The 16,465-nt window shown below is 34.6% G+C and overlaps 1 protein-coding gene across 1 annotated transcript in view; it reads left to right on the plus strand.

The window, feature by feature from the left end:
- LOC125063396 overlaps nucleotides 1-16,465 on the plus strand; it is a 97,130-nt gene that overhangs the window by 47,569 nt on the left and 33,096 nt on the right. The gene's annotated exons all lie outside the window — the stretch shown is intronic.

A 16,465-nucleotide genomic window follows, 5' to 3' on the forward strand; every position in this document is an offset into this window, starting at 1 on the left:
TAAATGCTTTGTAAAGTTACAATTTAATGTCACACGCACAAACATGTTTAAAAAAGAAGAGAAGAGAGAATTGTTTAAATCTCCTCTTTATTATTAAACCATTAGGTCTTATCTAGTTCTCGGTATCTGTGTAAGCCCGTGTGTTATACAGTAAAATTAACTTAAAGCAGATATTAGCAAAGTTATAAGAGGAACACTGCGCTGAGTTTTTTTTTTTTTTTTATAGAACGGGGGGCAAACGGGCAGGAGGCTCACCTGATGTTAAGTGATACCGCCGCCCATGGACACTCAATGCCAGAGGGCTCGAGTTTGACTAGAAGTTGCTAACTTTAATTGCACGTTCACGTTATTAAAAATTAATAAAGCTACTATAATATTCGTTCTCATTATGATTCAATTAAAATGTTTAGACAGCTGGTTTTGCATGGAAAATTCGTTGTTTATGATATGAAAACCTCCACTGAAGTATTTCCGAACTAATTCGACCTAGGGAAATGGAAAGAGCGTACCAATTCATAAAAGGTATCGATTAGGTAAGTTTCTGGCTGTTTTGCTTGTTCTAATAAAATATATAATAAATGATAATAATATATTTATATAGGTAACCAAATTTACACTTATGAACATCAAAATATAACTATACATATGAAATGCTTCTAATTTTACATTTACTGCCAGTTCTCGAATCAAGGGCGTAGAACGGAAGAGAAGAACTGGTAATAATCTATCCGCCACTCTTTTTAATGGCTAAGTTTTTTTGTTTTACACAACGTTTGTAAGGAGCTGCAACCATTACACCATGTTTCACATGACATCTTAAGTAATTAAAATAATAAAATAAATTAAAAACAAAGATTTGTCCTCTATCAGCAGGAAGCATGGTGAAATAGGCACGTGGTTCAAATTAACTGAAATAGAATTGTAGTCTAACAATTTGTTTTTATTTAATATGATTCTGTATTCTTGCTATTTTTTTATATGCTAGGTCATTAGGGTACTCTGCTATGCCTATTCTCACTTTTGTGTGACCTGTGCATTTCCTTATATTTATCTTCACGAGCAAGTGTTTATTGCATGTCGAAAGAAAGATATACTATTGAGTACATAACATTTATTACAGACGAAACACACACAGAAACACACAATAATAATAATAAAAAATGGAATAAGGTACATTTTATGTGTGTGTGTGTTGTGGTTGTAACTGGCCCTGGCTCAGCATTATGCTGTGGAGCAGACGTGTTCCACAGCGCTGGTCTTTCTGCCAGAGACCACATCACCTGCGCCTGCACCTCAGGCGAAAAAGAAAAGGAATGTAATAATAATATTAAAAAATATCAAGTGCATAACTATTGTTTATACTATATGCAATTATTATTCTTATTTAATCTATTATTAAATTTGCTAAGGTCCAAGAATACTTGGCTATCAGATGTCGCTTTCACCTTGATAGTGATACCATACGGGCGGAAACCACAACCACCTCATTGTTTATTAACTCATTAAGTTTTAAAAAAAGGTGTTCATACTGTTTTTTATATTCCGCAACACAGCCTTCGTGCTTAAGGCAAGGTGGTCTTGGGTACGGCGAATCATGAATTGTTTGTGTGGTAGTTTACGGTATATAGACATAGACGAGCAGTGTTGGCCTAGTGGCTTCAGCGTGCGACACTCATAGCTGAGGTCTTGGTTCGATACCCTGCTGTGCACCAATGGACTTTATTTCTAAGTGCGCATTTAACATTTTCAACTTCTGACGACATGGTTCTCTATTATTCGGGAAACGAAGAACTTACGGAACCATATGGCGTTGGAATTCTTGTAACAAAGGAAGTTTCGAGGACGGTGACAGATTTTATACCATTATCTAATCGAGCTATGATGATAAAGATGAACGCCTGGCCTTTCAACATTAATGTTATTCAAATTTATGCACCAACCGAGCAAAAACCAGAGAGCGAGATAGAAGATCTATATGCAGACATAGAAACGCTTATTAACCACACAAATAAACATGATATAAACATCGTTATGGGAGATATGAATGCCAAAGTTGGCTCAAAGTTAGTTCCTGAGGTAACTGGTGCCTATGGCTTAGGGAACCGAAATGGTAGGGGCGACACCTTGATACAATTCTGTCAAGAAAAAGACCTGATAATTGCCAATACATTTTTTCAGTTGCCACCACGCCGTCTGTATACTTGGACTTCTCCAATGCATACATCTCAACATATTGTGCGAAATCAAATTGATTATGTATTGGTAAACAAAAGATTTAGAAATTGTGTCAAGAGCGCGAAAACCTATCCGGGGGCAGATATTGGGTCTGACCACAATCCAGTGGTTATTCGCATTCATTGCAAACCCAAAAAAGTTAAATCAAAGAGCCAGCAAGTGAAATTTAATCTAAAAAAGCTTACGGATCCGAACACCAAACTCGAAGTCTCGAACGATCTGAATGATCAATTGAGTAAATTATCTCCTTCAATAACAAGTCCTGAAATATGGACCTGCCTCAAGCAAGCTATACATAATACCTGTACTAAGTTCCTTCGACCATCGACAACAACGAAGAAGCAGGAATGGATGAGTGATTTCATTATACAGCTAATGGAAGATCGGAGATTGTGCAAGAATATTGATCCTCTGCGCTATAAGGAGCTCGATAATATTATCAGAAAAGAAATTAAGAAGGCTCGTGAGACGCATTTCAAAAATAAGTGTGAAATCATGGAAGACCTGCACAACAAACACGATAGCTTCAATGTGCACAAAAATATTAAAGAAATGTTGGGACTTAAGTGCAGCAATTTAACTAGCTTAGCCGATACAAACGGGCAGCTACTTTTTAGTATTGAGGCCAAGAAGGATAGATGGTTGGAATACATATCAAAAATGTTTGAAGACCCAACAAGACACCTCGCAATGTCCTTAACTGGTAATGATACTGGCCCACCCATAATAAAAGCAGAAATTTTATATGCGTTAAAATTGGCTAAATTGGGCAGAACCCCAGGTCCAGATGGCATCCCAGTAGAGGTCGTTAAACTCTTGGAAGAGGAGAACATAAACTTGCTCAAACGATTATTCAATCACATTTATGACACAGGTGACCTCCCAACCGAGTGGCTAAGATCTACGTTTATTACCCTCCCGAAAAAGAAAAACGCTAGAAAATGCGAGGAATATCGTACAATTAGTCTTATGAGCCACGTGCTAAAGTTATTTTTGACCGTCATACATAACAGGATAAGAAGCAAGTGTGACGAACAATTGGGAGATAACCAGTTTGGCTTTCGCTCTGGTGTAGGCACACGTGAGGCTCTTTTTGCTCTGAATGTCCTTGTACAGAAGTGTCAAGATATGCAGAATGACGTCTTCCTATGCTTTATAGACTATGAAAAAGCTTTTGACAAGGTAAAGCATGACGTTCTCATAAATCGTTTAATTGACACCGGTCTCGATGAAAAGGATCTAAGAGTAATCAGAAACCTGTACAAAGACCAAAAAGCAACCGTGAAAGTGCATCACGAGGAAACGGATGAGATTGGCATTTACCGTGGTGTTCGTCAAGGTTGTATATTGTCTCCGTTGCTATTCAATGTATATTCCGAAGCAACTATATCAGAGGCCATTGAGGGGTTAGAGGTTGGTGTGAAAGTTAACGGAAAGATAATCAACAACATTCGCTATGCAGACGACACTGTTTTAATAGCCTCGTCAATGGATGATTTACAAATGCTTGTTAATAAAGTTCATGAAACTAGCGAAAGAGACGGTCTGACTATTAATGCAGTAAAGACGAAGGTGATGGTCATTTCCCGAAACGATACTTTAGTTCCTAATTTATCCGTAGCTGGTAGAACGTTGGAACAAGTGCGGCAATACAAGTATTTGGGAACTTGGGTTACAAACGAGTGGAATCCTGATCAGGAAATTAGGTCTCGAATCGAAATTGCCCGAGGATCTTTCAACAAAATGAAGAAAGTTTTGTGCTGCCGTCACATGACCATTAAACTCCGAGTCCGACTTCTCCTTTGTTACATATGGCCAATTGTTCTGTACGGCTGTGAAGCTTGGACAATTAAAGAAGATACCCGCCGGCGCTTAGAAGCATTTGAGATGTGGTGCTATCGTCGCATGCTTCGAATAAGCTGGATCCAGAAGGTCTCTAACGAGAAGGTTCTGAAACGAGTTGGAATGTCGAAAAAACTTTTGCAGAACATTAAACAACGGAAAGTTGCGTACCTGGGCCACGTGTTGCGCCATGACCGCTACCACCTCCTTCAATTAATTATAATGGGTAAAATCCAGGGTAAACGGCGTGTTGGTAGAAGGAAGAAATCATGGCTCCGCAACGTTAGAGAATGGACCGGTATTGCAACTGCAGAAGAGTTGCTGCATCTGGCACAGGACAAGACACGTTTCAAGATACTGACGGCCAACCTCCAGTAATGGAGAGGCACTAAAAGAAGAAGAAGAAGATTTAACATTTGCTCGAACGTTGAAGAAAACATCGTGAGGAAACCGACATGTCTTAGACCCAAAAAGTCGACGGCGTGTGTCAGGCACTGGATGCTACCTACTTGCCTATTAATTTGAAAAAATGATTATGAAACAGATTCAGAATCTCAGGCCAAGCCTTAAAGAGGTTGTAGCGCCACTGATTTATTTTATTTATTAATATTATAATAAGAAAGACGAAGCAAACAAGCATATTTAAAAAAACATGTTTATTCATTTGACAACAATTCATTATAATGTCTAAGATTTGATAACCTTTTAAGTAAAGAAATACCTGTGTCAGGGTTCCCAGCTCTTTCTAAACAAACTTAATTATAAATTTATTTCAAAGATATAATTTAATGACATCTTTTTTAATTTATTTTTTACCAACTGTTTTCAACACGCCTGAGAGCATGAGTGAGTGTGGGTGCATGTGAGTAAGTGAATGAAATGTTTAACTACATATTAGGTCTCAGGAGCATCTCCAACACTGCGTAAGGTGTGTTCATAAGCTAGTCCTTTAGTCGTATTTTTAGATTGTAGACGGTGAGCGGGTAGATATTAAGCAGCCTATTTAATCTTATAGGTATCTATATAGGCTGTATAGCCTGCCTGAATATTGCTGGCGAAGTCAGTCCTTACGGTCTGACTGACGACAACATCCCTATTTCTTTTTAGGAACAGCCTACTATCAGACGGGAGCGCTGTGTGCTTTTAAATTTAATCTTAGGGCAGCTTCCTAACAGAAAATAATTTAGTGACTTAATTTGCAATAGCATCCACTAGGATTCCCGGTGTCGTGGGAAGCTAGTCTCTTCCTTTTGATATGTTAATGGTATTTGACAATAATTTCTACATAACACTTACATTTTATAATTAAACTATTAGATCTTTGTACAATAAGAATATTTTCTGTTTCAGAATAGACCAGGTTTAGATGTTGTGTAAGATTCTTAGTTATTTTGAAGAAAGAGCTTTTTTGGGTCGCTTATATGTAGTTTTCGATCGATGTATGTCGATCATTGTTTCCAAAAATGTCTGCATATTGCTATATAGTTGTCTAACCATAAAAGTTTTGTTTCATTGTACAATTTTGAAGTTGAGTAACGAAAAGCTTTCCAGTAGGATTTCTTATTGGCGCGTTGGACACGCTCAATTAACTAACCACCACTAAGTATGTGGAAACAGCTGCCCACTGAAGTATGAGGCAAGCAAGAGGCTTTTCTTGATGGTTCGTAACATCAAGAAAAGCCTCTTGCCTCCTGAAATTCAGTATTGAAGACGATTAAGTATCGATAGATGGATAAATTATTCATCTGTAGTTACATAACTAAGCGCAATCAAGTAATTAAGTATATAACACAAGCAAATTAACCCGAATGTTTGACAGCGCAGCTTGATGAGCGTGTTTGAATACGATAAGTAAACTCTGGTTTCGCTTCACAAATCCCTGATGAGGTACGAAGCTAATTATTGAGCGACGTTGGCCGTTTTGAGAATGCAACCGATTAAAGTGTAGTACAAGGATAGTGTATGTGTATGAATAAATAAGAATAGGACGCACAGGTATTGCACTAATTAGGATCTAACATTTAGAATTTTCTGTGTACTGAAGTGTCGATTTTATAATTACAAAATAGATAGTGTAGGAAACGCTTTATAAAATGCATTTGTAATCTAAAATACAGGTGTCTACGGGCGGTGGTTATTTATTTATTTATAAGTAATAACATATACATATTATAAAAGAATATATTTAGACAATATACGAAACAGAAAACATACGTTGATTAAGTATTAATAGATATTAAAAATTTAACATTAAAGAAACTACATCTTAATATTTAAAAAAAAATCCTAGGTGGAAAATGTCAACAAAAATAGTTAAAATCCGAAACGTTAGCACGTCTAAGTGTCCCGCCTTTTCCTCTAAATATCTTTAATTAAATATTACCTTCATGAAAATTAAACGCAGCTAGAATTAAAGTGACGTATATATGGTTTCGAAGTCGAGTTTGCAACCGCTTTCAAAGGTTTCCGTTTGAGCAAATCATGTAACGTTGCATTTTCAGCGTTTATGTACTTTGAAGGATTTAGCTTTGATGCTGATGTAGCTTGTTTGCTTACACTGGAATATAAGCTTCATAGCTTAACATTTAACATATTATATCAATGCATCTTATAATTTATGAATTTTTTGCATAAGTTGTAAATTGTGTTTTGTGTATTCCGTTTTTGACTTTGGTGTAATATAATTGTTTAGATAATGTTAATAAGTAGGTGTAGGAATTCAGATAAGCAAATATATAAATAAATCGCTACGATATTCAAGATGAATGCATTTCCACTTCTAATATTAAAAATGGTATGATTAGTACGCTCGTAGAATTGGTGCGCTTTTTTCTTGAAAATACTTCAGTATGCAGCTGGTGCGCGGCAGAAACTGCCTTAAAAAACGCTCAGTTGTTGGCGGACGTCGAGGTGATACAGGTGGAATTCTCTATTTAAATGATCCTAATCCTTGGGATTGATTTGGTCCAGTTCAAACAATTTGTATGACTCAAAACTTGGCGATTTAAAAGAGTGGCGGAGTGTTTCTTGACAGTTCTTCTTGCGTAGAGCGCTACGCCCTTGACTTGCGAACTGGTAGTAAATGTAAATTTAGAATCGATTTAACATCTTTTCTGTTGACGTTCATAAGTGTACTTGTTTATATATGAACAAAGTTATTTTGAGTTTGAGTTATATATATTTCTAATACATTGATTCGATCTTTTTTAAAGTTAAAAATATAGCGTTATTTTTAACTTAACATTTTCCACTATAAAGCCGTATTAAAGCTACTCAATGCGAAACCAATGTATTATGAAAAATTCAATAACCGTTAGTGAGTTTTTGTTCACAAACCAGTATGATATTGAGCCGAGTGGCGAACTGGTTTGAAAGTGTCGATTTTTCCTTGATCTGGATTAAGGGTATAAATAGTTTAAGACTCTTAACCATATTAAAATAAATCGGTGGCGCTACAACTTTTTTAGGTCTGGGCCTCAGATTTCTGTATCTGTTTCATTATATGTCAATTTAATAAGTAATTAGTCTCCTGTGTCTAAGACAAGCCGGTTTCCTCACGATGTTTTCCTTCACCATTCGAGTGAATGTTAAATGGTCACATAGAATGTTCACCGACAGCTGGGAATTGAATCTACGACCTCAGAGATGAAGAGTGTAGTGAAGTTTGCGATGGTATGTATAGATGTCTCGTGAGAGGCAAAGACTATTTGTTTAAGTCGTAATGGTGTACAAAATGTCTTATTGAATAATAAATACAAATTACACAATGCGTCATTAATAAAGTTCATGATAATTGGTATATTAATTATGTATGTAACATCGCAATTACTGTACGCCGCAGGGCAGTAATGAACAAACGAAACTAATTACTGTATTGTTAGTTCATCATGACCTCTGTTTATTAAGGTATATAGAAGTGAAGTAGAAAATTCGCGATTTTCACCATCGTCGAGGTACAATACGATGTCACCTCGACGTCCGTCGTTCCACAACTGAGCGTTTCTTAAGACCAGCAGCACCACTATGTGGAAACAGCTCATGAAGTAATTCCGAACCAATTCGACTTAGGGTCCTTCAAGAGCGTAACAATTCTTAAATTCTCTGGCATTGAGAATGTCCATGAGCTATCACTTAACATCAGATGAGCCTCCTGCCCGTTTGCCTCCTGTAACAGAATAAAAAACAAAAAAAAAGTCAGAAAGAGTTGGCGTTTTAATCCAATGTATCCATCGTCAAAGCCATGCAAGAGAAGGTTTCTACTATCAGGTATTAATATCAGAGTTGGGAAATTAAAATGTGAATATATTTATCTTGTACGATAAAATTCGTAATTATGTCCATATAAACATGTATGTTTATGTCGTATTGTTCTCAAACTTTAACATTTATATTTCCGTTAATTGTTACAGGTATTTATGATTGGAGAATTGGCAAGTAATTGGACATCATTTACTGAGGCGTAGAATGTGTAAGAAGAAGTAGTGAAGGAAAGGATATGAAACAAGAACTAGAAGAGGAAGAGGAGGAAGATATGACTTCCATATGTCAAAAAATACAGTTGTCACATAGCAATACTTAGCGCTAAGTATAACTTCCATATGTCAAAAAATACAGTTGTCACATAGCAATACTTAGCGCTAAGTATAACTTCCATATGTCAAAAAATACAGATGTCACATAGCAATACTTAGCGCTAAGTATAACTTCCATATGTCAAAAAATACAGTTGTCACATAGCAATACTTAGCGCTAAGTATAACTTCCATATGTCAAAAAATACAGATGTCACATAGCAATACTTAGCGCTAAGTATAACTTCCATATGTCAAAAAATACAGTTGTCACATAGCAATACTTAGCGCTAAGTATAACTTCCATATGTCAAAAAATACAGTTGTCACATAGCAATACTTAGCGCTAAGTATAACTTCCATATGTCAAAAAATACAGATGTCACATAGCAATACTTAGCGCTAAGTATAACTTCCATATGTCAAAAAATACAGTTGTCACATAGCAATACTTAGCGCTAAGTATGACTTCCATGTGTCAAAAAATACTATGTATATCTACTGTATATTAACGTTGGCAGGAATTGTACAATAATACAATGTAGTTACGTTATACCGCGCTGTTTATGACAGCGAAATCATCGATTTTACATACAAATACAATTTGTAACTTGAATCGGCTTCGGGCTTATTGTGTTTTCGTCTAGTTATCAATACCCTCAACAAAGCGATCTAAAACCTTAAATATATTATATAATGAATCGTTTTTTTTTATTGGATAGGGGACGCCCAAAAAGGCTGTTATCGCGGCCCATGGGCAGTGGTTGCGTTATAACGCACGTTTTTATAAAAACAGGTTACATAAGTTAGGCAACGGGCGTCCTATACAAGCGACTTCTTCCTTTGATAGTATGGAAAAATAAAAAAAGGAAATACATATTCAAGGTAATGTACAAGAAGTGCATAAATAATTAACAAAATTACACAATATACCTACTAACTGAAATTAAACTAAACTAAAAATTTTCCAAAGCATATTATTATTAAAAGCTTATATCTTTATAAGTAAAATAAAAAAAAATGTTTTTCAAAATAATGATCAACCTTTTCAAAGATACTATGATTGAAATGATAGAATAATTTGAACTACTCTTGTAAAAAATAATAGAATTTTTATTTCATATGTCTTCAAAACTACGATTTGTCGCAAAGTCCACACATTTGTTATGAGATAAGACGAACCATAAATTCTGGAATGATATATCTCTTAGCAAATAATTCACGGTCAGACGTCTTAGTTTTGCCATTCGTTACTCATGATATTTGATTTATAAGTCTTTATATTATTATTTACACAATTTTTATTAAAAAACCTATTTTATTTACAAGCAACAAAAAATTAAATTAAATTAAAAAAAAAACAATTTTAAAATTTATTTTATGTATGTATTTACACTTCGTTGTAGTAATAAATAAATGTAGTACAATTCAAATAATTACATCAAAAGGTGGGCAATTGGCGGCCATATCGCTATATTATCTCTTCCAGGCATCGACTGTTAGGAAAATACGTAAGATAAGGTGAGTGGAAAACTACATTAGACATAACTAATGGAACAAAGCAAAGCAATTAAAACATATGTAATAGGGACAATAATAAAAAAGAACACATATTTAACGATAATTTCAGATCAGTTAGTACGAAAGTTAGAAATTCGAAGGAGGACGGTGAAGCTAAGTGGATAGAGACAGGAAGCTAATTCCATAGCCACACTGCAGATAACTTAAAGGATTCGCCAAGAAAGGAAGAGTTATGAGACGGGACTCCCAAACATTTGAAATAGTTTTTAGATAAAGAGTTTGAGGATTGAACAGGATGGGATGTATAGTTGGTGACCCGGCGAACTTCATTCCACCTTACAGTCTAATAATATCGAACTTTAGTTAAACTTATTTTAGGATTTCATGGTTAACATGAAACAACTTTTTTTTGCAAATACAGAAATGTTTTATTGCTTGCGAAAGAAGAATGGCAGTTTTACAAATTAGGTCTCTTCTCACTAGGGCCAATATTGCGATACTGCATGTTAAAGCACTTTCTGATATATACAACATTTTTTGATGAGGTATTCACCTCAAGATCGGAATTTCTTGAACTGACACGAATTCGATGTAAAATGATGCGTAATTTTGTCAACCGATGGCATGGCACCACATGCTGTTTACATTCGTAAAATTAATTAATTAAATTAATTCGATAACTTATCCGATATTTTATTATTTATTCCGCTATTCGGAGCGGAGAAGAATCCACCAAAAAGAGAAAACTAACATCGGTCCAGCCGATCTTGAGTTATAAGTGATGTAACTAACACGACTTTGTTTTATATATTTAGATATTCGTATACATGGGTACATGAAGCAAGGTATTATCTGGAACAAAGCAAGCCCACGAATCGATACACTCTGTATAACAATTGGCGAACGTCGCATTAAGATACCTTATATACTGTTGCATATAGATATAAATTAGGAAATAGATTAATAGTATGATGGGTGATATTATTTATTTTATTTTATAATTTTCTTAACAATGGCGCTGGTATCTGCTGCCATTGTGATTATGCTCTTAATTAACGACATCAAAGTCTTATTAGTTTATAACCGTATAATACAGCGAGGAAATGCCACAGTTAAAGGTACACTGCTACATAGACATAACATTTATTACTAACAAAACACACAAAAAACAATAACAAAAAGATATAAAAAATAATGTAAGATATTTATTTTTTTCTTTTAAAGAACAAGGTACCGTTTATGTGTGTAATGCGTGTGTGCTGTGGTTGTAATTGGCCCTGGATCAGCATTATGCTGAGTACCAGACTGTTCCACACTGGTAATTCTGCCAGAGACCACAGCAGCTAGTTTGCGCCTCAGTCGCAAAAGAAAAATAATATAATAATAATAACACTTAGTAGAAAAAATAATATAGGGACTCAACTTTTTAAATTAGTTTTTAATTTTCTTTTCAATAATTTTTATTATTACTCTGTAGGTTAAGAAAATTGTAAATACTCAAACTCAATATGAACTATGTTTTTTAAAAATAAATATGTAAGGTATGGTAATTTTTTAATTAACATTAGAGTGTTTAAATATGAGGTTCGAATCACTCACGCGTCCAATTGAAATAAAATGAAAATCCGTGAAAGCCTCCAACGGCCATGAGAGCCAATATCGTAAAAGCAAATATTTAAGCGTTGGGCCCGTGCTGTCGAAGCTAAAAGCTTTATTAATTATTGATACGGGTGAATTATATTGCGCATTAATTAGCGTTTACTGTATGTTATTTATATCGTTTGATGTCGAGGAAACTTGGGCAACAATTTTGTCTAATTTGTGGCAGCAATTCCTCGCAGCATTGCGATAGTTATTCGTTGAATAAGGAAAGCACCAGCTCTTGGGTCACCGGTACTATCTACCAGGCGTCAACTTGAATCTTTAATTAGATGTGCACTTGAACCCCATGACCCAAGAGTCTACTCCAAAGGGAACAAATTCTTTATAAAAGAATAGAAAATAGCTTTTTTGCCTCCTGTCTGAATTAAAATACGTATTCTTATGAAATCTAAGTAGGAAAGAATACCAGTTTTTCAAATTAGTTAGGTCTCGTCTTGATATTAAAATTAACAAACTCAATTCGGACTGAAATAAACCGCTTATCCAATATCCCTTATCTTGGACAGTTAATTTATCAGGTTCGAAAATACTTGAGATGGCGGTTCCACACAGGTGGTGCGCGGCAAAAACTGCCTTAAAATCGCTCGTATTTCTCGTATTCTGCCTCCACGTCCGATGATGAAACTCAGCTGCAGGTATTAATCCGAACCAAAGGTTCAACTGGTCCGAAATTTACTTAACAAAAGCAATGTTTAATCGTACATAAGTAAAGAAACAAACTACATTTTCTCGTGTTTCAGTATCCACTTTATTTCTCGTGGATTAATTTATTAGTGGCATTAATTTTGCACCTTTCGCGTTTCGGTACATAATGACAGTAGCCTGCCAAGTTAAACAGCTATATATTTCAGCTAAATTGCCTTTCGGTTACGTAGGCCACTAAAACAGTCAGCTGAAACACAGTAGACAGTTGGTGAAAGAAGGCATGGGAAAAGATGGGGGAGCCCTTATGTGATACAATTAAAATTGTAATTCTTTTCTCTTCAAGTTACATAAGAAATAGCTTTTAATTTGTTATTATTATTATATAGGCGACCTATGTATTGTTTCTAACACGTGAATGTCTTGGCAATTTAACTTCTTGACAACACGGGCTTAGAGAGAAGATTGAAGAGAAAATAACCATTCGAATTAGCGAATAAGTATAAGTACTCGTTAATAAGTGTTAGTAGTCTTAAGTGCTAAACAGTGGTAAATGGTTAAAAAAATGTGCACAAGAACAGAGTGGATATTGGACACTTTCTTATGTTAAATAGTAAAGTACGATAGTTTAAAATTACTTATTAGTCTTTTGTTAGGCTAGATCGTAATGATGAATTGTGTCAGAGACAATTTATAAATAAAAAAGGTTTTCTGTAAAGTCGGTTTACGGACGATATTTTAACGTGACTACATCATAACAAAACATTGATGAAATGATTGCATACTTAAGTCTTCGAGTGGAAGAGAGATAGATGCGGTGCAGAGTACAATAAGCGTCACGGGACAACAAGCGTAACGGGACAGTGAGCGTAACGGGACTGCTTTTTCGTGCGTGCAGCCAGCGTTCTTCGATTTATTAGAAATCATGTCAAAAAGTATTGTTTTAATAAAAAAAACCAAAGTCGACAGTGTTTGTCATACCAATCACCTTTTCTCATTTTTATTATGAATCAAGTAGGTACGTAGTCATCAGTAGGTCACCTGTGACTAACTTGACTTAATGTCCTATACCTACCCTGGATGGGGCTGAGGATCTCCCCCACCTAACAACATTAAAGAAATTTAATAACCTTAAAAATCTTGCAAAAGACTAACCATATTTTCCTAAGAAAATATTTACGAGTATTTTTAAATATTGTAATAACAGAATCAGTAATATATAAGAATTGGTGTAAACTAAAAAAAGTTTAGTAACGAAATGTTTAATTAAGATTAAATGCTAACTGGATTAGTTAATAGTTAAGTTAAATTATGTTATTGGAGTTGTGGATTAAGTGACTCGGAGCACATTAACCCTGAGGTTGCGCTTTCGAATCTTGGCTGTGCACCAACGGATTTTCTTCAATACCGCAGAAACGTCGTGAAAAACTTATGAAAATACAGAAATCTTAGGTCGTTAGGCCGTAGGGGTTCGTCACTGTTTTTTGTATTATATATGTGTATTAATAATACAAATTCTCCTAGTAATCAGCAATGGTACATTTACTAAAAAATACTGACAGTTATTATGTCACCATTCATTCGTTCTCATATAGTTCATTCGTTCATTTCGGTCGCCATTCACCACAATCTATTGTGTACTGCACAAGCAATTTACGATCTAATACTTTGTGCTGGCTTCAATAAAGCGACGAGCGTTCTACGATTACTATATCCCGCGACTTTGCGTGGACTTTAAAAATTATTTTGCAATTATGACATTATACACAAAAGCCTAAAACGGAATAAAAACAAACATAAACACAAAACACATTTAACAATTAATATCTCCTAATACAAAAACAATTTTTAAGATGGATTGTTCATTATAAAATGTAAATAAAAGAGATTTCAATCAATCTCAATGAATTACTAGAGTTTCACACAAAATATTGAAACGCAAATATTGTTGCGTCCCTATCTCAATAATATATTTCCAATATGGCGCCATATTTCGTCGCCCCGGAACTATAAATTTCGTTAAAAAGGTCAATTTAACCCTCTTTGCTAGAGCACTCGAGAGGTATTAATACCTTTGTTCTTAATTTAGTTACATCAAATGAAATTGTCATCGTTCAAATTATTAAGATCTTTGTGAGAGAAGAACAAGACAATTTATTAAAAACTATATGAAATTGTGAACTTTGTTTCTGAAGGCATCTATAAATATATGACAATCGACATCATTTTTTTTTCTAAAAAGAAATAAAATATCAAATACGGTTTTTATTGGAAAATTCAGTCGTTTGCTTATTATTTATGTTTCCCACCGCTTAAACCTTCCCTGAACTTACTCAAATATTTCGATATCATTATTAGCCAAATCAGTCATTCTCGAGTTTTAGCGAGTCAAACGAAAAGCAATTCATTTTTATATATTATGACGAATACTAGCTATAATGCTAGCGAGGCATATGTCGTAGGGTTTCGTATTCCAGCGAAAAAATTTTTTTTTGAAAGAAAGTCCATTGGTGCACAGCCGGAGATCAAACCCACGACCTCAGGGATGAGATTCGCACATTGAAGCAACTAGGCCAACACTGCTCTTATATACAGTACTGTCGGCCTAGTAGTATATATTATATTATATATTAATAACCGATTTATAATCCTTAATGACACTAACAAAGTCTCATTCTAACAGTGTTGGATCAATAAAATATGTTATAAATTTTAGCTTTAAAGCTTGTCAATTATCAATAGACCATTAATTAAATTTTATTTCCACTATCCCTTAAATAGGAAATGAATTTTCTTCACGCGGAAAACTTTTAATTTAAAATTGAAATTGCGTTCTCGTGTAATTCAAATTCATAGAATGAAGGAATTAAAATTGTGAAGGGGAATAGAAAATTTTAAATTCCGGAAGTTTTATACGGAATTATAATTTTCTAAACCGATCAGAAGTCCAGGTAATCCCCAGGGAAATATGGCACAATGTAACACAGAAAAATCGTGGTTTGTTAAAATATGGGGTATATTTCATCATATATTTATTTATTATTCGTCATATATAATATATTATGGGGTATATTTCGGGCGACATAATCGTGAACGGGTGCTACTTGTGGTGATTGGTAGTACCTACTCGAATTCGTTATTTTTGAGCAAAACACTGAAATAACACTAATTTATTTTATCTAAGAGAAAAGAAAGAAGCAATATTGTAGTGTCGGCTATTTCCATTACCACAGCAAGAAAACATTAAATTATGGCAGTCGTTATCGCCAACGACCTCTTCAAGACAACCATCTTATCTAAACAGAAAGAAAACCGAGTTGCAGATTCTTTGGAGTTAGATAGGTCCCACATACCATACTTCTTCGAGTGGGGATGTGAAAAGGCATTTCCTCGGATATAAAAATGCCTTAACCTCTTAATAATGCCTTGAAAATGAAATCCGCGTACATTACCATAAAAACCAAATTTTGCCACAATAACCCGCCTTGTAATAGCTTCTGACTGAAGTAAGAAAGGACTCCCTGAGGTAGAATTTCATGAAACATTAAAATCTATCTGGCTTTAAGAAATTCAGGTGTATTAAACTTAGAGTATCAGATCTCATTTCTTTGTGATATTATTTCTTTAGAGTAGCCGCCTCTCGCTAGAATCCAGTTTCAACAAAAAATTACGATTCAATAGTGTTTTGTAATAGTTTATTTGAAGAAAAATTTGTTTGACTTGAGTTTAAATTGTTATTTTGAAGTTGTCAATAATTTTAACTAACTCAAGTGAGCCTTTCATAATTTTTTATCAATTCCTTGTTTGTATACGTACATGTAATAGGTGCATGATAATATATATATTTTCTTCGAAAATAAACTGTATGTACAGTAATTATTATACCGCGATTTCCCCCCTCCCATATAACTCTGTATTTTCCCCCTAAAAGTTATATTTCTGTTGTGTAAAATTTATCATGATTTGTCAAGTTCATAGTTTTGCGTACCTTT

Source organism: Pieris napi, chromosome 3, assembly GCF_905475465.1.
Source record: "Pieris napi chromosome 3, ilPieNapi1.2, whole genome shotgun sequence".
NCBI lineage: Eukaryota > Metazoa > Arthropoda > Insecta > Lepidoptera > Pieridae > Pieris > Pieris napi.